Source organism: Lipotes vexillifer, unplaced genomic scaffold (assembly GCF_000442215.2).
Source record: "Lipotes vexillifer unplaced genomic scaffold, Lipotes_vexillifer_v1.1 scaffold306, whole genome shotgun sequence".
NCBI classification, from domain to species: Eukaryota; Metazoa; Chordata; class Mammalia; order Artiodactyla; family Lipotidae; genus Lipotes; species Lipotes vexillifer.
In genome coordinates, this window is record NW_006789814.1 from 678,068 (window position 1) to 678,559 (window position 492).

Sequence of the window (492 nt, forward strand, 5' to 3'; positions counted from 1 at the left end):
CTGCTGAAATCCGTTGGACACAGGGATCCTTTGAGTCACAGGAATATCTATCCTAACACTTGGAAGAACAGTGCTAGGTACTAAGTCATAAAAGACTGAGAAATAAGAAAAGCACCCCCAGTCAATGGATGTAATACTGAGCCGAAATTCCCACAACCACCCTGCAGGGTCCCCTTTTAACAGATATGGAAGCATGATCAGAAAAGTAAACAGCATTCCCTGGGACACATGGAAGTTAAGCAAGGAACAGATCCAGGTTGGTCAGACTCACTACTAACAGCTTAGAGTAATCCAGCAAATGGATTCCATCATTTACTTAACTATTCCCCCTCTTGTTATGCATTTAGATTTCGTTCTCCTTTTCACCGTTGTAAACACTGAAAGGAACTTTTTTAATACAAAAAGCTTTGGCTGAATTTAGGATTGCCGCCTGAGAGGTAGAATTGTTGAAGCACGTGTATTTTTTTTTTTTTTTTTTTTTTTTTTTTTTTT